Source organism: Lissotriton helveticus, chromosome 8, assembly GCF_964261635.1.
Source record: "Lissotriton helveticus chromosome 8, aLisHel1.1, whole genome shotgun sequence".
NCBI lineage: Eukaryota > Metazoa > Chordata > Amphibia > Caudata > Salamandridae > Lissotriton > Lissotriton helveticus.
The window spans coordinates 741,262,613-741,286,972 of record NC_136069.1 but is presented as its reverse complement, the minus strand read 5'-3'; the positions used below and the strand labels follow the sequence as shown (position 1 = coordinate 741,286,972).

At 45.9% G+C, this 24,360-nt stretch overlaps 1 protein-coding gene across 2 annotated transcripts in view; it reads left to right on the top strand.

Moving 5' to 3' along the window:
- LOC144772893 (uncharacterized) overlaps positions 1 to 14,813 on the top strand; it is an 80,751-nt gene extending 65,938 nt beyond the window's left edge. For both annotated transcript variants that reach the window (XR_013599863.1, XR_013599864.1), the window contains exon 4: positions 12,826 to 14,813. The gene's annotated coding sequence lies outside the window, so the exon portion shown is untranslated. The remainder of the gene's footprint in view (positions 1 to 12,825) is intronic.
- Positions 14,814 to 24,360: the final 9,547 nt, after the last annotated feature.

Sequence of the window (24,360 nt, the reverse complement as noted above, 5' to 3'; positions counted from 1 at the left end):
TCATGCAAAGTCACCAAAGAGCACAGTCCGAGCCACTGAGGAGGTAGGTGGAGATAGAGGCGTTCTCCACAAGCCCAGTAGTAGTCCATTAATGCGGAGGTGCCAAACTGCATATCGAAGTTGAAGACCGTTTTGTTACAGTCTGTGTTACGCCCAACAGAGGTGGAGCCATTGCCTAGGAAACAAAGAGAAGGATTTTTTAGTTTAAATGCTTTTTTACTTTCGGACATTCCTTCCCCATCCCAGGTGTATCTTTTCCCTTCCTTATTCCAAATATCCTCGCAGCTTTCCTCAACATCCCAGTCAATGTCTCCCACCCAGTCTGTTTCGCCCGCCCAAGGGGGGCCTAAGGAAGCTGCCCTGCAGAATAGTGTATGGACATGGACCCATTTATTTTTGACATAGAGCTGTGCTCGTATGTTCAGCACAGTTCTATTGTTGCACGGACAGGAACTTTCATCGTGTGGTATAGATGGATCGCACTCGGCTGGGGGTAACGTCACTGCAGTAAACCCTTGTCTCCTGAATAGTGACTCATAATAAGGTGCGTTTAGGTGTTTCATTTGATAGAATCTTTTTATTTCTTTTTTCAGGGCGGCTGTCCCAGTGACAATTTTGTATATGATGAGGGTATAGTCCCATACTGTTGTATTGACACCTTCAATGTCTAATTCCACCGTATTTATCTGGATCTGTCCCTCTAAGCGGAAAAGATACATGTGCAGAAGGCACATGGTGATGTGTGCGGGGACCTCTTTAGGAAATAGCAGTCTGTCACCCCCTACTGCATGGGGGATGTATGAACATACATAACAGGAATCATTTGTCCTTGACTTCCACACTGCTGTCATGTCCCTGTACCAGAAGTTGTCTACTAGGGAAGAGTGGACTGAATGATCTCTCACTGATAGTTGTAGGCCTAGTATGGGCCCTAGGCCCTCTTGTATCTTCACAAGATGATCGAATGTTTTGTGCCCTGCCTTCTTGTTATGTGCATCCTTACGGGGGACAAGGGGTTTTGTTCTGTAAGGGGCGATAGCAAATCGGCGTGTTCTGTGGTGACGGGAAAGGCATCGGCGGGACACTGGTTGTCTTTCTGTGATGTTGGCAGACCTATCCCATGACCTATTTCTTTCCCCTGGGGTGAGGAGTGGGTATTCAGGATGCACACTGGTGGGTGCACTGCTGATAGTACTACTTTCTGGGAGTTCAGGACCTAGTGTGTGTTGCTGTCTGCTGTTTGAGTGTGACCGCTGGTACAGTTGCTGGAACAGTGGATGGTAAGGCATTTCTATTACCTATCTCATTAAAGCTTTTTACAGCAAAAAAATAGGCGCACCAATTAAAAGTTATTAGTGCCACTCCAACAATGATACAAAACATAAATATGACAAGAGTACATAACTTTGCATCGTGGCTGCTGTATCCCTGGATCAGTACAGGTGTGCCTTCGTCTTCTTCTTCTTCTTCTTCGGCAGTGGACGGGAAACCGCTGTCCTCATTCAGGGGGACCATGGGCATGTCTCTTTCCTCTCTCAGTTCATTGTCTATTGCTGCGGAGGCACAGGAGCGAGCCGAACGTCTCGCCGGTGTATCCATGCTTTGCGTTCAGCTATCCGGACGGCCGTTGGAGATGAATCAGTCACTGCAAAGGGGCTGTCGAATTTGGGGTCTTTCCACTTCCTGACGTGCCTCCGGATAAAGATCAGAGTCCCAGGATGGATAGGTGGGAGCTCAGGATCGATGGGGCCCTTCTCCTTCCTTCTGGATACCTGGACAGAGAGGAACTGCGCAGCGCGGGTTAGTGTGCACAAGAAGTCATAAAGCTCAGCCTTAACAATCTCAGAGGATGACTCACTATCTGTTTTGGGCCTGCTGGGAGGGACCGCTACATTTATGGATCGTCCGGTGACAAGCTGGTGGGGCGTGAGGTGGTGATCCGAACTTGGGGAATTTCTTAATGAGAAGAGGGCCAGTGGGAGACAGTAGAGCCACTTTTTGCCAATGGTGGCGCTAATTTTGCTTATTTTGTTTTTGAGCAGGCCATTGAGGCGCTCACAAATGCCATTGCTTTGAGGGTGGTAAGCGGATGTCAGCTTGTGTCTGATGCCTAGCATTGTGGTGAGAGAGGAGAAGATGGCGTTTGAAAAATGACTTCCGTTGTCTGTTCTAATGGCGGAAGGAATTCCAAAGCGGGAGATGACGTCACGGAGCAGGAATGTGGCTGCTGCTTTGGCATCGCAGTGGACGCATGGTCCAGCTTCGATCCAACGTGAGAAGGGGCATACTACCACGATGAGATATCGGTAATTTTGGCATCGATCAATCATATCGACATAGTCAAGGTGGAGTTCTTTAAATGGGCCAGAAGGTTTAGGAATAGTGGAGGCAACTGTTTTGAGAGTTGGGTTTGGTGAATACTGTTGGCAGATGAGGCATTTATTAACAAAGGTGAAGGTGAAGTTGATCCAGTGCCACCTGCAGTAAGGCTTGTGGCATGACAGGTTTACCTGACATGGTCTGTCTATAGATAAAATCAGCAGTGTCCTGCTGTACTCCCCTCTTCTTCCATAGCTCTTTCTCTTGTTGTGGTGCACTTTCTTGTACTTCCCTGAGATGTAGTTGGGCAATGTGATCGTATTGTTGTGTATCATCGATAGAGCATAAACCAGGTGCGTCAGAATGGTCATTATTTGTCTCTGAGTGCTGGGCTGGAGCTACACCATCGTCATGCTTTGGTACTTGTTCCGCTAGTGCTATTGTTTGTTCTGTCTGTTCAGACGGAGCAATAGCCTGAGCAAGTAAGATAGGGTGATATGGTGCAGGTACGGGTAAGGGGCCCCTGGCCGCAGCTTTGGCTGCCCAATCTGCCAGGGCGTTTCCTCTGAAAACAAAGTCCTGTCCATTAGTGTGCGCTGCGCATTTAACAACGGCTACCTCAGTTGGAAGTGTGAGTGCTTCAATCAAGTCTTCCAGCAAATCTTTGTGGCACACGGGTGTTCCATCTGATTTGAGGAAACCGCGCCTTTTCCAGCGCAGTATGCTTGAGTGTGTCGTTGTTGTGACATATGCAGAGTCTGAGTAGACTGTGATGCGGTCATCGGCCCCACAGTTTAGAGCGGCTATTAGTGCCACTAATTCAGCAGCTTGAGCTGAGTAATGTGGGGGCAGTGTGATGTGCTGTACAATGTTAAAGCAATCGGGGGACTCGTACGTGTGCTGCTGACCTTGAACCACTGCGGCTCCTGTGTACATTATCCCCGTTTCTTGGTCGATGGTGGAGGAGCCGTCGACAAAGTATACTGTGCTGTCCATCAGGGGGTCCTCTTTTGCTGCCCCTGATTCATCTGGGGAGTATGTGGCACAGTCATGAGTGTCGTCATCTGATGCTACAATGGGATGAGCAAAGAAAGTGGCAGGATTGATTGTGTGACATTTGACAACCTTCAGGGAGGGCAGTGAAATTATTACTTCGTAACCGGATACTCTCTGTGTGGTTAATGTTGTCTTGGCTTTCTGAATTATGGCGAAGACAGCATGTTCGGTGTACAGTGTCAGCGAGGATCCCATGACAATGGGGGTGCTTTTTTCCACAGCAAAGGCTGCAGCAGCCAGGGCTTGTTCGCAGGGGTAATGACCTTTCATGACTGAGTCTAGCATGCCGCCGAAGTAGGCAATGGGATTATGTCCCATGGGGTATTTCTGAGTAAGGACTGCAGTCATGACCTGACCATTGCAGTGTGTGAACAGGTAAAATTCTTTTGTGTAATCAGGTGTGCCTAATACTGGTGCGTTTGTGATCTCATCTTTGAGTTTTCTGAAGGAAGCTGTCATTTCAGGTGTCCAATCTAGTTTATTTTGCCTGTCTTTTGCTGCTTTGACTGCTTTCAACAAAGGGGCAGTTATTGTGGAAAAGTCAAAGACCCACTGGCGGACATAGTTCACTAGTCCTAGGAACTTCTGCATGTCTTTGACAGTTTGGGGCTCTGGTGTCATTTTAATGGCTTCAGACGTGAGGATGCAGATCTCTGATAAGTTCCTCTCCTATTTCATTACAGACAATATTATAGAGTATGTATCTTAAATCTAATTCGTCGGGTCCTCTGTTTCTTCCTTCTGGAAAAAGGAAAAAGGCATGTGTTAACTGGAGATACACAGGGGTATATGACTCCTTGATCTAGCAGGGCTTGTATTGTTGGGGCAATGCCTTCCACTGCTTCCTTAGAAAGTGGGTACTGTTTAATTCTCGGTAGAATCGCTCCGTTTTTCAGTGTTATTTTAAAAGGAGTGGCTGAACGGATGAGGCCTACATCATTTGGACCAGTTGTCCACAGATGCGGCGGGACTTGTGCCAAGTCTGCCTCACGCACTGAATCAAATTTCGGTGGGGCACCGGGTGTTCTGTTTTCCACTGTCACTGAGAGGGGTACCTCATACTGATAAGATATCTCTGTTATGGGGTATTTGTCAGGATCACCAAAGAGCTGGTCATCTGCAATGTCTCTCACTTGGTGTCCGGGTTCGATGAAAATTACACAGGCCCAGGAGCGCATATCGTCGTCTCCGGCTATGAACGCCCCATAAGTAGGTGTAATGTGAAGAGCGAGTATGCCTAGGATCATGCTTTTGTTCAATATTTGGTAGTGCTGGGACTGCGGGCGAAAGAGAAATTCCTTTGGGAGCTGGATAGTGCGCAGGTGTAGTTCAGGGGTGTTGGCTATAACGATGTGCACCGCAGTGGAGAAAGCTTGTTCATCCACAGGGCGAGCCCTCATTTGATCTGAAGAGTCCACCGTGAGTGCCATCATCTGTGCTAGGGGTGTACCTGGCATAGAACACACTATTGTACCGTTCTCATGGAAGTGAATTGTCATATTTAACTTTGCCATGAGGTCTCTCCCTAACAAGTTGACTGGAAAAAGCCCCCCCCATATATAACTGCTGGTCTTATGCGGAGAAGGAAGCCATTAAAAAGAACCTCCCGCCCCTCACGGAGGGTGCAAGTAAATGGATAGTGGCCCTAGAGAAAAATACTACAGGTACCAAACCAGGGGTTGGTAATATGAAAAGTTTGCTAATTTCCCTAATGGGAGGGGAAGCAGAAGAAATTTTCACAAGTATCAGTAGAGGACTGATAACTATGAACGACACAACATACGATGGAGAACCGTTTGATAAAATTAGGGCGGCAGTCTGGACCAAATTACGATTGAAGTACTCGGATGTGCCGGATATTGGGACTCTCATGTCACTGACTATGCAAACAAATGAAGACCCGATTAACTTCCTTGCCAGGATGAAAGAAAAGTGGCACCAGGAGTTAGGTGACTCCTGGAATACAACTGGAGGAAATAGCAGACTCTTTTACCACATGGTTAAAAGAGGGCGAGAGATAGGGTGACTTGGCAAGGGTAGGCGTAGTCAATATTGAGTGCCTGAAGTATTGTGAGAAGGACAGAACTCATAAGAGGGGTGACGTGGATGAAACAAGATGGTTGGCCATCAGAAATGCCTACAACGTTATTGTTTATCAGGAATATGGTGATATGGTCAGTGGTATGATTACTCATTCCTTTATGTGAAGTTGGGATAGTGGGATGGGTTCTGCAGGTGTGGCAGAGCGCAGGGCCCACAGTATGTTATGGGTACTCGGACAGGAGTGCTCTTAAAAGGGGTGATGTATCGTTTTGAAAGTGTGTGTGAGATGAGTAGGCGTTGGAGGCAGATATCGGGGGGTGTCTGGGCCTTTCCCTTCTGGCGGTGGGATGAATGCAGCTTCAGATGCTGCACCTGACTGTATGGAATCTACTGAAGACTCGTCGTCAGTGATGAGAATGGGTGTGTTAGCCGGGTGGATTGGATAGCCTGGGTATTCAAGGGGGAGAGAGTGGGGGGCAGACAGGGTGGACGAGTCAGAGGCCTCTTCTGTATACAGCTGCTGAGGGTCGATAGTGTCTGGAGATGGTGGGGTAAGAAATATGTCTGGGAAGATGTCAAGAGATTGGGAAGATATGGTGAGCTGGGTGCCTGGCGTAGGGGTGATTCCTAAAATTGCCCAGGCGTCTGTGAGTATTTTGCGGAGTTTGTCATCAAGGGAAGTGAATACGTTGGTAGCGGTATTGTGAATTAATTCAGGCCTGCCGTGAAGGAACTGAATAGTGCAACGAAGAATATGTGGGGGGGGTGCTGAACATTACGGAAATAAGGAGATATAAGGCATACCATGTGTAGGCGAGGGAGAGAGGGAGGCAGGGGAGGAGGAGTAACAGTTCCCTCCCTTTTGGCAATCAATTGCTGAAGCGAATGATTGTCAAAAAATAAATGAGCGCAATGTAAGGGTGGTGGACGAGCAAATGGCTAGCCACCAGGCACGTGGTACACTGAAGTGAGGGTACAAGGCAGGGAGCATGTAAAGCAGGGAACTGCGGGGACAGAGGGGCACTTATGAAGGGAAGACCTGGAGGAATCACAAAGCACAGCTGCTGCTTACACAAAGCACATGGATCCAAAAGCACAGTGGACATGGAGCAGGGCAAATGAAAGAAAAATAGAGAGGATGAATAATCAACACATTCAATAATCAACAAAACATGAAGAGAGCACAATAAATACTGACAAAATAAAGAGGATGCATCCTTAATGACAAAAAAAACGATCTAGATATTAAAGTCTCACTAATGCAAGAACACCTATCCACGATCTAGATATTAAAATCTCACTAATGCAAGAACACAGATGTCAGAAGTGCAATCATCCTTAATGGAAAATAAAAATCAAGGAACTAGTGCAAGAACACCTATCCACGATGTAGATATTAACATTTCACTAACAAAGACATGGTGCACGCGAGATATCTGTAAATGTCGTCAGAGTCTGTAAGTGAAACAATGTCATATCTATAAGGGAAGCGGCAGAGGCAGGAACATGGCAAAGATGAACAAGAGAACCTGAAATGGAACGTCACCAACAGAGACCGAGAGATGAAATGTCAGGAGAAAGAGAGACGCAGTGAACAGAGCGTCTTAGAGAAGAAGAATGAAAGTAAGAGGGACAGAGAAAGCGTGTAGAGTGAGAGGTGTAAGGAAGGGCGTGTGCTCTGGGGGGCTGATGACAGAAGGCAGCGCTGTGCTGCGGAGCCAGGGCACCGTGTAGAGTGAGAGTTCGAAGGAAGGGCGGGTGCTCGGGGGAGCTGATGACAGAAGGCAGCTCAGCGGCGCCAGGGCAGGAAGTGGGCCGGCGATGGAGGGAACGTTTCACAGATAGCAGTCGAAGGAAGGGCGGGTGCTCGGGGGAGCTGATGACAGAAGGCAGCTCAGCGGTGCCAGGGCAGGAAGTGGGCCGGCGATGGAGGGAACGTTCCACAGATAGCACACAGCATTTCCTCTTTCTGCGTGCGCGGAGGGCAGGCTGTCACAGGCTGGCTGCAGGATGGATGTAAGAGTGGAATGGAGATGTACAGTAATACAGCCAGACCATGGGCGAACAGATCGTGAGAAAAGTACAGGGAAAGAGGGGCCCTCATGGGAGGGAAGGGCAGGACACAGACCAGATGAGAAATGAAGGGGAGAGCAGTCAGCAAGGCAGGGGGGGGGGTTTGGGTGATGGATGGCTACTCAGATGAAGAGGGGGGGAGTTTGGGTGATGGATGGCTACTCAGATGAAGAGCAAGAACGTAGGAGGAGTACTGTGCTTAAGCAGATGAAGAGCAGGAACATAGACGTACTAAGGGCATATTACTGAATGTGTGAAGAAGGCAAAAGGAAAGACAGTATTGCAAGAGTTGTTCCCAGGGACAGAAGAGAAACAGAGTATTTCTGATATGCTGGCAAGCAAACTGCAGTATGTGGTGGCAAGCAGCAACACAGGAAAAGAAGCATGTGTCACTGACAACATAAGCACGTGTCAACCACACCCCAATGCCGAAAACTCGGGACCTGGACACACCCAGGGAACACCCAGCACCCCAGACTCGAACTGGGGGAGGGATCGCGAACCTCTCCACAAAAGGGGAGGCTGGGACTTGAACCTGATTCCGGACCAAGGTCCGGAATACACCCAGCTCACAGACTTGAACTGTCGAGAGGGATCATGAACCTAGGGGTAGTTGACACCACAAAAAAAAACAACCCATACCACAAACCGCTCCCTCCGTGCTCGAGGGAGAAGGGCCGGAAGCCGACAAGCCACAAGCCACAAGTGCAACTGTGAAGAGCAATCGTGCAGAGCACCTGACAAGAAAGCGTGCAAAATGTGACCACTGAGAGACACAGAGGGTTCGTGAATCGTGACCCTAGACAATGCTGCGGGGGGGGATCGGAGTCCTAACCAGAGCTAGCCACAAGGGGACCGCACACAGCCAAGTAGCCAACACCACAGAAACTCAAGGGAAAAAATTAAATGTTCCTTGACTCACCAATGGTATGCAAGAGACTGCGGCGAGGACCCCCAAGGCAGCCCGTGGAAATTCACCAGATCCACCGCAGGAATGGGCCAGGCACGATGGACGTTTGGGCGCCAGCTGAGAAAGGGTAAATCTTGACCCTTTCTGGTCAGTGGTCACCACCTCGGGTGTGGACACAAATCACCAACACAGCATTCCACTGAGAGACAAGGAATAAAGATGTAAGATACCAGAATTTCAAGTTTGGAGTGGCATTTTATTAATAGTTCACAAGCAGAAGAATAAATGCATATCAGTTCAGGCTACAATGCAAATTCCTACAAGAGATCCAGATTTTCGCCCTGTCTGGAGTGAGGGCTAGATGACAAATGCTCAAAATATCGCAAGGCAAGACTGGACTAAAATGTATACAAATGAACACGATTACAGATGATCAAAGATCCTATGCTACTGAGTGCATGGATGTAGAATTTCTAGTGCATTAGGGCAAAATATTTAGGACAGATCTCTACTCATAGGTTATACATTTCTATCAGGGCCCTGAATTATGGGATCAAGGCTAGGAGGGCACAAGTAGAATTAGCTCAGAATGGAACATTTTACTATTAAATTTAGTGTCTGGTGCTTTCCAGGAATGAGACCAGTCCCATAATGACTAGAAAAGAGATATCTAACGGGTCAAAGATATAAAGGAGCAGAAGGGTTATCTGCCCTGGGAGATCAACAACCTGAGAGAGGCGCCGGTGTCCCAAGTCAGATATTCGGCTAGCCGGAGAACAGACCACGCTCAATGCCAGGCATCCGCAGGAGAGTTCTACCTTAGAATCTGACAGTTGGGTCTGATATACCTGAAATTGAGGAACCCAGGTTCTGTGGTGACGCAGTGGCCTACGCCCATTCAGTACAGGCGGTTTAACCACATGTGTCCTAGGACACCGGAAGGACTTTAAGGAACATTTTGTTACGTACATTTTGAAATAGAACATTTTGTAAATTTCTGAAAAAAATAACATTTTTGTCACGTACATTTATTATTGCGAGAGGTTGCTGCTCTTACTTGTGCAAGCTATGGTTCAAAATATTACTTTAGCAATGTTTTCAGGAAGCTGTACCAACGTGCACCAGTCTGTGTATGTGTGCGTGTTGGTCTTGAAGCTGTGGAAAATTACTACTTCACATTAGGTCAATTTACCACGTTATTTTTCAGTGCAGCCGAGAATTTGTTTTCAACCTTATTGTGGCCTAGTGCATTTTGTTAGCCTAAGACATGTCTTTTTGGCCTGTGCCTTGGTTCTATAACCCCAGGATTCAGGGAGTTAGTGGGATTTAATATGTTGATCATGTGTAGCAAAAATTGAGGGTCTTTAAGCATATTTCAGGTTCTCTCTGGCAGGGTCATATGTGAGATTTTGCTATCAAGACAGCTAAGAGATGCTCTTTCTGGTGATCAGATGGTAGAGCGTGATTTTAACCCTTCATCAAATTTAGCAGAGAAAATTCTGCAAAAAAAAAAATTGTGTGGAGAACAGAATGACACCTCACGGGAACACCACCCTCGGGGTAACTGGCAAGTAGTCACCAGACTGGGCCCCTTTCCTCATCACTGGTCATCATTCAGTTAAAAAAAGGAAAATGGGTCCAAACAAAAACCAAAACGTGCAAAAGTGAGTCGTAGCAGAGCCACTAACTCTTCGCAATTTTATTCCTAAATATCAGGCGTGATCTGTTGAGTTAAAAAAGGCTGGTAGCTACCATCGCATACCATAACCTATCGCCAAAATGTTTCTCTGCCTCAATAGTTTCGGCAAATTCGTCAGGGCTACACACCTTGTCACCACACCACTGTTGGACACTTTGTTCTATGTCGACTGTCAAGAACAAAGCACAATAATAAAACCATTACAAACCCAATCTGCCACTTTTCAAGACCAAATGTGTGTTGCTACTTCCACAAAATTTACAATATTTACCTTCTGGCAGCCCACTTCACTCATACCAGCTGCCAAAGGACATGTGCATAGCGTAATACTCCAAAAGTGAGTTTTTCTTACTGCAATCTTAGCCAGTACGATTGTGATCATCAATCTAGAAGGCACACACAAAACAAACAAAAACAGACAAACACAAATGTCAGCGGTACTCGTTTGTTTGGGAGTCTATTTTAAAAGAAGCCTAGACACTTAATGGCCCTTTGACTGTGTTTATAGAGGCCAAGACTCAATCTACAAAGTTTCAAAGCCTCCTTATTGTGACTTATTCGTATATTGAAGGCGACAGGGGCACCAAAATCTTACCGGGGGTCAGGCTGCTCTCCCGCTGCTGTTGGTCTCCGGCTGCCGCTTCCTCCACCACGCGGCAGCCGTGCGAGAGACTACATCCCCCAGCATCCTTGGCGGTGACACGCCCACCGGGAATCGCGCACGGAGGCGCACAAAAGGCTGAAGTCCCTGCGGTCGAGCGGGGGTCTCAGAAGGCAACAGGGGCACCAAAATCTTACCGGGGGTCAGGCTGCTCTCCCGCTGCTGTTGGTCTCCGGCTGCCGCTTCCTCCACCACGCGGCAGCCGTGCGAGAGACTCCATCCCCCAGCATCCTTGGCGGTGACACGCCCACCGGGAATCGCGCACGGAAGCGCACAAAAGGCAGAGGTCCCTCCCGCCTCACGGGGCGCGCGGGCGGCGCCGGGCTAAGCCCGGGACAAGGGCGGGGCCATCTGCGGCCATCAGAGGCCAGAGGAGGCCGGGACAGGGCCATTCCCCTTGGCTCGGAACGTGGAGAAGAAGAAAAAGTATTACAGGTACTGTTACCCTTTATCTATCCCCCTCTTACTAATAGGTCCTTCCCATTCGCCATCATAGTGGAACTATTGAACTGTTCACATTGGAAGATAGCTGATGACATGACCTGCAAGGGGGGTACCAGGAATATCTCCGCCCACAGTGACTTGTTCAGAGGAACGATGGACCACTATCTAAAGAGGGTAACGCTCCCCATTGTCAGAGAACTAGAGCGAATAGAGCGATCCTCCGCCCTGGATAGTTCGCCCACTATGTGCTCTCCTTTACAGACTGCTGATGTTGCTCCAGAGATATCCTTACTGGAGGAACTAAACAACATGTGTAAATCCACGTATGCTCCTGTGGAATCAGACAATGTGCAAATTAATTCCCCTATCCGCGCCATAGCAAATATTAGCCCTCGGTCTTGCAATCAACCTCAACCTCAACCTCAACCAACTCACAGTATACAGGATGCACCCCCTTTAATATGACCAAAAGAAAACTCGCATTCGGCTTTGACCCCTCAGCTCACTATCGCTAAAAGGAAGAGAGGTGGGGTCAAACAATTGGGGAGACAGGCCAAGCAACAGAAACTAAATCCTTATCCCGTATCTCCCAACACTCCCAACATTGTTATATCGAATCCACCTATCCATACTTCTTTAATGGCTTCGATCGAGAACATGATTAAGACTATAATATCCCCGTTGATGGATAAAATGGTTAGTTTAGGGGACAGGCTCACGGGTGTTGAGGAAGCCATCAAGGCCAATTCATTACCTGCAAAAACTATGGCAATATCCACTCAACCACAGTGTTTAGCGGCCACAGAAATGCCCGAAACCTCTTTACAAAGCAAGACCATTCATAACCAACTAGTAACTCCACATGTGAAAAGTTTTGATCCCCCTGTCACAACTGTACGGAGCTCTCGCCCTAGAGTAGGGCTAAACAAACAATTGACATCAAATAAGGGAACAGTGGTCAATCACAACAATATGTTGCCCAAAACCAACCATCTACATTTGCCTCCAGAGGTCGCCCCTATTGTGTGTGTCCTTTCGGGAGTACCTGAACTTATGAGGGGGAAACATGAAAGCCCTATGGACCTAAGAAACAAGGTTACGTTTTGGTTAACCAAAAACAGACCACTACCACCCAACATCGATGGAACCATACTTAGTGTCAGAAGGGTGGGTTGGTTAGGACCTCTGCGCAAGGACTTGGTGGGCGATTTGGTACTTGTCAAATTCAGGACTAAATATGTTGTTCCTTTTCTCCAATCTTGGCAGCCTCAAATAGGAGATGGTCCCATATCTATCTGGAGCATAAGTGACTTCTACCCTAGATCATTATATGTATAGTTGAAATGTAAAAAAATCACAGAGCAACCACCTGATGGGCAGGTGTGGTCCTGTATCAAGTGGCTATATTCATCTCCACGCTTGATCAACTTGACTCTTTATCTCGCCCTAGAATGTTTAGCCGATTATTTTATCGACTTGATTTTATTTTTACATATGTAATTTTGATGAAATGTTCTGGTGTATATTTATGTACTGTTGTTGCTTTTATGATTCTTATACAGAAATCGAATAAAGCTAAGATTGAAGATTGAAGTATATTGATATTGTTTATATTTTCAGGACACAGGGGATCGTAAGGCGACGTGGGACTTCTGCAGCACATGGAATAGCTAAGAGTCCATGCGCTGATCAGCCGGGTCCATATTCTCAGGGACAACATTATATATTGAAATATTTATATATTGTGTGGGCCCGCCTGCTGTTCTCATGTGGCCACTCTTGAAATATAATTGATTTTAAGGCAGTCGTGAGAACAGTTTTTTCTTTATGTTTTACGTAAATTGTGAGTTTGATGCACTTGCAGTTACTTTTCAAATCAAAACCTGTACATATTCACAACATGTTTCCATTTTTTTTGTTATGATTAGCCTTTTGTTCTTTCCTGTCAAAATGTTGGTAGTCCTTTACAATCCAGTTGATTCATGATGTCTTGTTACTGCAGAACATGCCCCTGCTACGTCTTCCTGGAGGCAAATTGCTTTTAGTGCCCAGCTCAGCCCTACCTACAACTCAGGCTAATAACAGTAACAGATGAACTTGGCTTTCTGACACAATCTCTGTGCCAGGACTCACTTCTGCCCTCCCATATGTGCAACATTTGACATGCGCCAACACCACGCACACCTAATTAGCTCTTTGAAGAATGTAGCTTACAGAATTGCTTACACAATTGCCTCTACAAGTATGGCCTTGCTACCTATGTAATGAAAAAGTTTGTTTTTTATAGTTAGGGTGTGTTGATAATATGTGTTTCTTCCAGATAGAGAACACATTGATGTCATGTTGCGGCTTGAGAATGAATGCATTTTAATTGATGTTGGAAGACGAAAGCGGAAAGAAAATATAAAATAAAACTGATGTCAGGTTATGCAAAAAAATCGTGTCTCTCTGCACCTCAGCAGTCTACATAGCTGGCCGTATTACAAGAAAATGGATTGCAACTAGGGATAGGCTCAGCCTTTTACGGGTTGGATAAGGTGAGTGGGACTGTGAATCGATGTGTTGAAAATAGAATCCCCTAAAAATCTCATCCCCAAATTGGACAGCCCGAACGTAAATGAGCATTCTTATCCCAGAACATTCGGGAGAAGTGAGTGCAGTCTTGAAGCCTTAACAGGCCTGTTGCAATGGGATGGTGAAAGAAGTGTTCCACCTGGCACTACCGACCCCCAGGCTGGGCAACCAAATTGGTAGGACATTGAACCATAGACAACCTGTCACAGCTGGCAACATAAGTACCTGTACAGATTGTGCTATTGATTGAGGGGGTGAAACCCTACTCAAGCAGCAACCATAGTTCGAGTCAGGGTGAAACACAAACAAACTCCAAATTAGCCTGTGCTCAAACCTCTGGTAGTTTGGAACAAAAGCAGACAGGCTTAACTTGGAGGCAATGTGCAAGTATTCATGCAGCATTTCAAATAGTATTAAAGTGAAGACACAATACAGGAAAGGTTCCACACCAATTTAGAAAAAGAGTAAAATGTACTGAATTATTTGAAATCAAAGCGACAAACCTCCAATTAGTATGCCGTTGTAATGATTAGGTAAAAATAGTGCATAAAAGCACAAAGTGCCAACTGTGGTTATCTCATCGCACTGGACTGGGACAAAAACACAAGGGGGCATATTAACAACGGATGGGGATAAATAACGCAAAGCCCGCTTAGCGCTTTGTTATTTATCGCTGTCTATCTCTGGAATTCATCACACTGGTAGAGCGTTATTAACAACGCGTTTCTCCAGGGCGATGAAAATTCCAGAGATAGCGGGGAAATCGCCGTTTTGCAGGGAACATCGCTGGTTTCTAGCGATGTTCCCTGTAAAAACGTCAATAACCTTGCTCATACGACCCTGTGGTCGTATCAGCATAATCCACCCCCTATGTTAAGCATAGGCAAGTCAGGATTTTAGCAGACGTTAGTTTTTGGCGAAAACTGCCAAAATCTAACGTGTGCTAAAATCCTGTGGGCTACCTTGTAAATATCGCAATGTGAACATCAGCGATATTTTACAAGGTAGTCCATCCGGGGTACGCCCAGTGACGCCCACTTTGCATCTCATTAGAGATGCAAAGGGAGGCGTCAGGACAAAGTGTTCTAACATGCAATTATGCATCTTAGCATCCTCTTGTAAATAGGGCGATAGCTTTTTTCTCCGCTTTTTTAGCCAAAAAAGCGGCGATAAAACCCTTGTTATTATGCCCCAAGTTCGGGCCACCCACTTTGGAGTTTGGGCCTGACATAGGGACCAAGTTTGTCTCACTGAGAAATGCACCATAAAACCTGGTTACAGAGTGATATGCCACACAACGATGGTTCCGAGAAGTGACACCAGGTCATTGTGGAAGAAGCATCATGCAGCAGTTAATCCGATTAACTGCAAAGGCTGAGAAGTGGGCTTGCTTTGAGGATGCGTCTCTCAGCAGCAGTTCCACCTCAGCAGTCTATATAGCTGGCAGTATTACAAGAACATTGATTGCAACTAGGGATAGGCACAGCCTTTTACGTGTTGGATAAGGTGAGTGGGACTGGGAATCGATGTGTTGCAAATAGAATCCCCTAAAAATCTCACCCCCAAATTGGACAGCCAGAACGTAAATGAGCATTCTTATCCCAGAACATTCGGCAGAAGGGAGTGCAGTCTTGAAGCCTTAACAGGCCTGTTGCAATGGGATGGTGAAAGAAGTGTTCCACCTGGCACTACCGACCTCCAGGCTGGGCAACCAAATTGGTAAGACATTGAACAATAGACAACCTGTCACAGCTGACAACATAAGTACCTGTAAAGAATTGTGTTATTGATTGAGGGGGCGAAACCCTACTCAAGCAGCAACCACAGTTCGAGTCAGGATGAAACACAAACAAACTCCAAATTAACCTGTGCTCAAACCTCTGGTAATTTGTAGCAAAAGCAGACAGGCTTAACTAAGAGGCAATGTGCAAGTATTTATGCAGCAATTCAAATAGTATTAAAGTGAAGACACAATACAGGAAAGGTCCCACACCAATTTAGAAAAAGAGTAAAATGTACTGAATTATTTGACCTCAAAGTGACAAACCTCCAATTAGTATGCCATTGTAATGATTAGGTAAAAATAGTACATAAAAGCACAAAGCACCAACTGTGGTTATCTCATCGCACTGGACTGGGACAAAAACACAAGGGGGCATATTAACAACGGACAGGGATAAATAACGCAAAGCACGCTTAGCACTTTGTTATTTATCGCCGTCTATCTCTGGAATTTATCACACTGGTAGCGAATTATTAACAATGCGTTTCTCCAGGGCGATGAAAATTCCAGAGATGGCGGGGAAATCGCCGTTTTGCAGTGAACATCGTTGGTTTTCCAGCGATGTTCCCTGCAAAACGTCAATAGCCTTGCTGATCCGACCCTGTTGTCGTATCGTATCACAAAAATGGTGCAAGCCTGCACAAAATGTTTGTTTATCTGGGCCCTGGTGTTCTTGTAAACAATCACAAAAAGTGAAGGAAGCACTAGCCTAGTTGTTAAAACGTGTGGCCATTTTTTAAAACGAAAAGAGTCTGGTGGCCATTCCAGTAAGAGGCCAAAATGAAATATGCTGCTCTCAATGTTAAAATAAACTATACATGTTATTTTACTTTTAAATACCTTTCCTGAAATATAATTGCTTTTAAGGCAGTCGTGGGAACACTTTCGTAAATTGTGAGTTTGATGCACTTGCAGTTACTTTTCAAATCAAAACCTGCACATATTCATAACATGTTTCCATTTTTATCGTTATGTTTAGCCTTTTGTTCTGTCCTGTCAAAATGTTGGTAGTCCTTTACAATCCAGTTGATTCACGATGTGTTGTTACTCCTGAACATGCCCCTGCTACGTCTTCCTCGAGGCAAATTGTTTTTAGTGCCCGGACTCAGCTCTACCTACAACACAGGCTAATAACAGTAGCAGATGAACTTGGCTTGCTGACACAATCTCCGTGCCAGTACCCACTTCTGCCCTCCCAATTGTACAACATTTGGCATGCGCCAACACCACGCACACCTAATTAGCTCTTTGAAGATTGTAGCTTACACAATTGCTTACACAATTGCCTCTACAAGTATAGCCTTGCTGCCTATGTAATGCAAAGGTTTGTTCTCTATAGTTAGGGTGTGTTGATATGATGTTCCTAACAAGCACAGAGTCTTTCTTTCAGATAGAGAACACATTGATGTCATGTTGCGGCTTGAGCATGAATGCATTTTGATTGATGTTGGAAGACGAAAGCGGAAACATTTTTTAAAATAAAATTGATGTCAGGTTATGCAAAGAAATCTTGTCTCTCTGCACCTCAGCAGTCTACATAGCTAGCCGTATTACAAGAAAATGGATTGCAACTAGGGATAGGCTCAGCCTTTTAAGGGTTGGAAAAGGTGAGTGGGACTGTGAATTGATGTGTTGCAAATAGAATACCCTAAAAATCTCACCCCCAAATTGGACAGCCCGAATGTAAATGAGCATTCTTATCCCAGAACATTCGGGAGAAGTGAGTGCAGTCTTGAAGCCTTAACAGGCCTGTTGCAATGGGATGGTGAAAGAAGTGCTCCACCTGGCACTACCGACCCCCAGGCTGGGCAACCAAATTGGTAGGACATTGAACCATAGACAACCTGTCTCAGCTGGCAACATAAGTACCTGTAAAGATTGTGCTATTGATTGAGGGGGTGAAACCCTACTCAAGCAGCAACCATAGTTTGAGTTAGGGTGAAACACAAACAAACTCCAAATTAGCCTGTGCTCAAACCTCTGGTAGTTTGGAACAAAAGCAGACAGGCTTAACTTGGAGGCAATGTGCAAGTATTCATGCAGCATTTCAAATAGTATTAAAGTGAAGACACAATACAGGAAAGGTCCCACACCAATTTAGAAAAAGAGTAAAATGTACTGAATTATTTGAAATCAAAGCGACAAACCTCCAATTAGTATGCCATTGTAATGATTAGGTAAAAATAGTGCATAAAAGCACAAAGCGCCAACTGTGGTTATCTCATCGCACTGGACTGGGACAAAAACACAAGGGGGCATATTAACAACGGACGGGGATAAATAACACAAAGCCCGCTTTAGCGCTTTGTTATTTATCGCTGTCTATCTCTGGAATTTATCACACTGGTAGAGCGTTATTAACATCGCGTTTCTCCAGGGCGATGAAAATTCCAGAGATAGCGGGGAAATCGCCGTTTTGCAGGGAACATCGCTGGTTTTCTATCGATGTTCCCTGCAAAAACATCAATAACCTTGCTGATACGACTCTGTGGTCGTATCAGCATAATCTACCCCCTATGTTAAGCATAGGTAAGTCAGGATTTTAGCAGACGTTAGTTTTTGGCAAAAAACGCAGTTTTTGCCAAAATCTAACGTGTGCTAAAATCCTGTGGGCTGCCTTGTAAATATCGCAATGTGAACATCAGTGATATTTTACAAGGTAGTCCATCTGGGGTACGCTCAGTGACGCCTACTTTGCATCTCATTAGAGATGCATCGGGAGGCGTCGGGGAAAAGTTTGCTAACATGCATTTATGCATCTTAGCATCCTCTTGTAAATAGGGCAATAGTTTTATCTCCGTTTTTTTGGCTTTTTAAGCCAAAAAAGCAGAGAAATAGTGCATAAAAGCAAAAAGCGCTAACTGTGGTTATCTCATCGCACTGGACTGGGACAAAAACACAAGGGGGCATATTAACAATGGACGGGGATAAATAACGCAAAGCACTCTTAGCGCTTTGCTATTTATCCCCTCTATCTCTGGAATTTATCACACTGGTAGCGCGGTATTAACAAGGCGTTTCTCCAGGGCGATGAAAATTCCTGAGATACCAGGAAAATCGCCGTTTTGCAGTGAACATCGCTGGTTTTCCAGCGATGTTCCCTGCAAAACGTCGATAACCTTGCTGATCAGACCCTGTGGTCGTATCGTATCACAAAAATGGTGCAAGCCTGCACAAAATGTTTGTTTATCTGGGCCCTGGTGTTCATGTAAACAAAACAAAAAGTGAAGGAAGCACTAGCCTAGATGTTAAAAAGTGTGGCCATTTTTGAAAATGAAAAGTGTCCAGTGGCCCTTCCAGTAAGAGGCCAAGAAGAAATATGCTACTCTCAATGTTAAAATAAACTATACATGTTAATTTACTTTTATATACCTTTCCTGAAATATAATTGTTCTTAAGGCAGTGGTGGGAACACTTTCGTAAATTGTGAGTTTGATGCACTTGCAGTTACTTTTCAAATCAAAACCTGCACATATTCATAACATGTTTCCATTTTTTTCGTTATGATTAGCCTTTTGTTCTTTCCTGTCAAAATGTTGGTAGTCCTTTACAATCCAGTTGATTCATGATGTCTTGTTACTGCAGAACATGCCCCTGCTACGTCTTCCTCGAGGCAAATTGTTTTTAGTGCTCGGACTCAGCCCTACCTTCTACACAGGCTAATAGCAGTAGCAAATGAACTTGGCTTTCTGACACAATCTCTGTGCCAGTACCCACTTCTGCCCTCCCAATTGTGCAACATTTGACATGCGCCAACACCACACACACCTAATTAGCTCTTTGAAGATTGTAGCTTACACAATTGCTTACACAATTGCCTCTACAAGTATGACCTTGCTGCCTATGTAATGCAAAGGTTTGTTCTCCATAGTTAGGGTGTGTTGATAAGATGTTCCTAACAAGTACAGAGTCTTTCTTCCAGATAGAGAATACATTGATGTCATGTTGCGGCTTGAGCATGAATGCACTTTGATTGATGTTGGAAGACGAAAGTGGAAAAAAATGTAAAATAAAATTTATGTCAAGTTATGCAAAGAAATCGTGTCTCTCTGCACCTCAGTATTCTACATTGCTGGCAGTATTACAAGAAAATGGATTGTAACTAGGGATAGGCACAGCCTTTTACGGGTTGGATGAGGTGAGTGGGACTGGGAATCGATGTGTTGCAAATAGAATCCCCTAAAAATCTCATCCCCAAATTGGACAGCCCGAACGTAAATGAGCATTCTTATCCCAGAACATTCGGGAGAAGTGAGTGCAGTCTTGAAGCCTTAACAGGCCTGTTGCAATGGGATGGTGAAAGAAGTGCTCCACCTGACACTACCGACCCCCAGGCTGGGCAACCAAATAGATAGGACATTGAACCATAGACAACCAGTCACAGCTGACAACATAAGTACCTGTAAAAAATTGTGTTATTGATTGAGGGGGTGAAACCCTACTCAAGCAGCAACCATAGTTCGAGTCAGGGTGAAACACAAACAAACTCCAAATTAACCTGTGCTCAAACCTCTGGTAATTTGAAAAAAAAAAGCAGACAGGCTTAACTTAGAGGCAATGTGCAAGTATTTATGCAGCACTTCAAATAGTATTAAAGTGAAGACACAATACAGGAAAGGTCCGACACCAATTTAGAAAAAGAGTAAAATGTACTGAATTATTTGAAATCAAAGCGACAAACCTCCAATTAGTATGCCATTGTAATGATTAGGTAAAAATAGTGCATAAAAGCACAAAGCACCAGCTGTGGTTATCTCATGGCACTGGACTGGGGCAAAAACACAAGGGGGCATATTAACAACGGACGGGGATAAATAACGCAAAGCGCGCTTAGCGCTTTGTTATTTATAGCCGTCTATCTCTGGAATTTATCGCACTGGTAGCGCGTTATTAACAACGCGTTTCTCCAGGGCGATGAAAATTCAAGAAATAGCGGGAAAATCGCTGTTTTGCAGGGAACATTGCTGGTTTTCCAGCGATGTTCCCTGCAAAACGTTATCGCAATGTGAACATCAGCGATATTTTACAAGGTAGACCATCCGGGGTACGCCCAGTGATGACCACTTTGCATCTCATTATAGATGCGAAGGGAGGCATCGGGAAAAAGGGTGCTAACATGCAATTATGGCGATAGTTTTATCTCTGCTTTTTTGGCTTTTTAAGCCAAAAAAGCGGATATAAAACCCTTGTTAATATGCCCCAAGTTTGGGGCGCCCACTTTGGAGTTTGGGCCAGACAAAGGGACCAAGTTTGTCTCACTGAGAAATGCACCATAAAACCTGTTTACAGAGTGTTGTGCCACACAACGGTGGTCCCGAGAACTGACACCAGGTCTTTGTGGAAGAAGCATCATGCAGCAGTTGATCCGATTACCTGCAAAGGCTGAGATATGGGATTGCTTTGAGGATACGTTTTTCAGCAGCAGTTCCATTGGGCTGAGAGGCCTCTGGTGCAGGCTTATGATGAGGCTGCATTGCACAGCATCAGTTCAGATAAGAAGCTACAAAGTCAAACATGTGCTGCGCAGAAGGGATTCTAATGAGCTGTGCAGGCTATGATGTGGGCTTGGGTTGAGGCTGCATCATGCTGTGTTGGTTCAGATGAGACGCTCCGAAGAGCTGTGTCAGGTTTGTGTTGCTCCTAGTCAGTTCTGATGAGACCACAGCAGAGCTGGCAGAACACTTTTAGCCCCAATTCTAAGTGTCCACGACTGGTGGGGCACCACCTAGGGGTTCAGGACAGTTGTATGATGGAACCACACATGCATTTGCTAAACATGCCTTTACAATGCAGTCACTACCCTGACTGCAGTTCCCACCCTTCCCTTTACCATGCAAGTCCTTACAACAACTTGTTTCAGGGAGGCGCTGGATTTTGGAATAGTATAAATTACTAACACAACTCCAGGGGGTGTATCAATAGGGAAGGTATGGGACCTAATATCCAACACCAGTCCAACACGGCATTCCCTAAAAGAAGTTATTGTAACGACGTGTGTGGTAAAGGAACTCATGGTAAGGTTACAATCGTGGTAGTTACTGCATTGTAAAGGCAGGTAGGTCGTCGCTTGGCCTTCGTGGTAAAGTATGTTTCCCGGTTAGGACTCACAGAAGACAGAGTCCAGGTGCAGGGTTCAAGATGGTAAGAATATTTTCTGCCCCTCAAACTCTGATCAGGAGGCCATCCAACTAGCCATTGAATTAAGTCTGATGGTCCTGCGTTCAATGTGCAGGTCCAGTCATTCCCGCTCAGGCAGCAAGAAAGCAGAGTATCAGTGCATGCAGTTGCTCTTGCTGAAGAGCAGCACAGCAGTCCTTCTGAGTCTTACACAGGTCCAGAAGTTTACTGAAGAGTTGGGTCGGAGGAGCCACTGCTTATACCTGGTGCCCATTTTGAGTGAGAGCAATTTCTAGACCCCTCCCCTACAGAGGTGCCTAGAATATCCTGCCTCCTTGCACTGGCAGCAGCTTGTTTGAGGGTGCAAAACACTAGATTGAAAACCATTGCTGAGGAAGAGCCTTTGTGATGTGCAAGTGTGGCAGGTGACAGTTTCTCACCTTCATCCTGGTAGAGATGGTCCATTGTTAGAAATGGGATCTCTGGTTGGCTAAGGCTTGTGCCAAACCAAGGCAGAGACCACCACTCTAGTCAGGGCAAGGGAGTTACACGCCAAAGATAACCCCTACTCACCCCCTTGGTAGCTTGGCACGAGCTGTCAGGCCTATCCCGGAGGCAAAGTGTAAAATGTTTGCGCAACATACACACAGCAACAACATACTAGGCACACCACAAAAGGAACCCCACACAAGGTTACATCAAAAATTACCTCTGTATTATCATAAAACACATTAGAATAGTAGAACAATATACAATGTGCCAATTGGCACTGGGCAATATTTACAGGGGATTATATACACATGACAGGGCCACCTGAACCTCTGTCAGAACCATCACTTAGTGAAGATAGTAAATGTAGACATATATTAACCATAGAACACAACCAGCAATTACTGGCAAGCACGGTACTCAGCATTGTCCTGTAACATAAACCATCTTATGCACAGTATCATATTAGGCGCAGAATATATTAACCTCATAAGCCTAAACATATTAGACCATAACCTCCTAAGCATAACTCACGTTAAAAAAAAATCTCTTTAGCATAAAACACAGTAGGCAAATAACCTCATACCTAAACCACAGTAGAGAATAACTCAAACATAAACACAGCAAACCTCATAATCATAAAACCGCATTAGAGGCATAAATCACGGTGCGTAAATCATAGTACATGAATCACATTTCCTAACATCACATAAATCTATGACCCCCCCTGGCCAACTGGCCTTCTCTAGGGCTCAAATGCCCTCTGTCCAGAATATGAGGGTGCTAAGCTGCCACATGCAGCTACAGCAAAAAGTGCTCAATTGCACAGACCTAAATGGTGCAGCTGACGCTAATTGCCGTACAGCTGGGATCATCACTGGCACTCATTGTGCCCTCCCGTCCCCCCTCAGGGACTCTAAAACATATGGGCCAGAAATGTTTCAGCTGCCCGCACTGGTGCGGTGCAGCTGGGAATAACCAAATGGGCCCTGGCACCAACGTGCCACCTGGGCCCCTCTCAGGGCCTTTGTAAACAAAATTGCCCCCATCATTGCAGTTGCCCATTTTCAAGCGGGGCAACTGTAAACATGGCCAAAGCACCGGAAATGTGCCTTGAGAGGCACGGGCCCCTCTGGGCATTCTAACAACAAATGGGCCCCCTTTGGGGTGGGCACCGACAATGTGTTCCAAAACTGTGACTCAGACATGTACCACCAATACTGAGGGAGCCCTTACTCACCAGGCTTGGAGCTTCTCTCTCACCGGTCTTCCTCCCTCACTGCCGATCTTCTCCAGTGTGGTGGGGCAGGCTTGGCGGCGCCTGGAGAGGCCCCGCTCCTCGAGGACTCTGTCGGCTCTCCCCCTTGATTCGCCAGTGTGGGGTGGGCTCCCGCCTGGCTTCTCCTCGCTTCACACAGGCCCCCTCCTGGGACCCGAGACTTGGATGTGGAGCCTGCAAAGGCTCCAAACTATCTCCGGTGCATGACCCAGTGCGGGGTGGGCTCCCGCCTGGGTCGTGCAATGCGGCACTTCCTCTGGTGCCCGAGCTCCCAACAGGTCACAGGAGCCCTGCTCAGATCTGCAACTCCCGTCTCACATGCGGTTTCTGGGCTAGACGCGGCCGGCACCGTCTCCAGTCAGGCAGATTGTCTGACTTCCAGGATGACCGTTCTGCATTCCCCGTGTCGCGGAGGTGATTTTCAAATAGAAGGCAAATAATGCGGGGTGGGCACCCGCTCAAATAATAAAACATAAAGCGGGGTGGGCACACGCTAAAAAGGCAAACAAGCGGGGTTTGGGCATCCGCAAACACTTCCCAACGCGGGGTGGGCTCCCGTCTCGCTCTCACCATCACAGGGGAATCCCTACAATGGGGATGCCTTGTAAATATCGCAATGTGAACATCAGTGATATTTTACAAGGTAGTCCATCTGGGGTACGCTCAGTGACGCCTACTTTGCATCTCATTAGAGATGCATCGGGAGGCGTCGGGGAAAAGTTTGCTAACATGCATTTATGCATCTTAGCATCCTCTTGTAAATAGGGCAATAGTTTTATCACCGATTTTTTGGCTTTTTAAGCCAAAAAAGCAGAGAAATAGTGCATAAAAGCAAAAAGCGCTAACTGTTGTTATCTCATCGCACTGAACTGGGACAAAAACACAAGGGGGCATATTAACAATGGACGGGGAT